The 516-nt window shown below is 62.8% G+C and overlaps 1 protein-coding gene across 1 annotated transcript in view; it reads left to right on the top strand.

Moving 5' to 3' along the window:
• LOC102248493 (neurogenic locus notch homolog protein 2) overlaps nucleotides 1-516 on the top strand; it is a 52,176-nt gene that overhangs the window by 37,056 nt on the left and 14,604 nt on the right.

Below are 516 nucleotides of genomic sequence, written 5' to 3'. Positions count from 1 at the left end.
GGGTCTGGCAGCCTGGCCCCCGGGCAGGGTCCACCCGTCACGCAGAGCTGGCCGAGCGGAGCCAGACCATTCCTGTCCTGCAGGGCTCCTCCTAGGAGGCCATGGTCAGGTGGCGAGGCAGGAGCCAGGGACCCTGGCGGTTTAAGAGCTGGTGCGCCTCCTTCCAGACAAGGAGAACGTGGAACTTGTTTCCCTTTTCACCTTGGCTGCCGGGAAGCTCGCACTAAATGTCCTCGTTCCCGTTTCCTGACATGATTCCCTTCTGTGTTATCTACATGAGCTCTGATGGTCCTCTTGTTTTCCCCTTAACCCCGGAGCGTTAGAAAGCTCCCCTCGGGACGAGCTGTAAGGAAGGCAGAGGAAAGGGAGGGGGTGTGATGGGGTTTGCGAGTCTGAGGCCCCCAGTCCTGTGTCAGGGACCCCCCGAGGCTGCCGTGGACCTCCGTGAGGTTCGTCAGGCTGCTGCTGGCCCGGTGTGGCCGTCAGGCCCCCCGTGGCCACGGTCTAAGCCAGCGT

The sequence above is a fragment of the Myotis brandtii genome, unplaced genomic scaffold (assembly GCF_000412655.1).
Source record: "Myotis brandtii unplaced genomic scaffold, ASM41265v1 scaffold691, whole genome shotgun sequence".
In the NCBI taxonomy this organism is placed as follows: Eukaryota; Metazoa; Chordata; class Mammalia; order Chiroptera; family Vespertilionidae; genus Myotis; species Myotis brandtii.
This window is presented reverse-complemented; position numbering and strand designations above follow the sequence as displayed.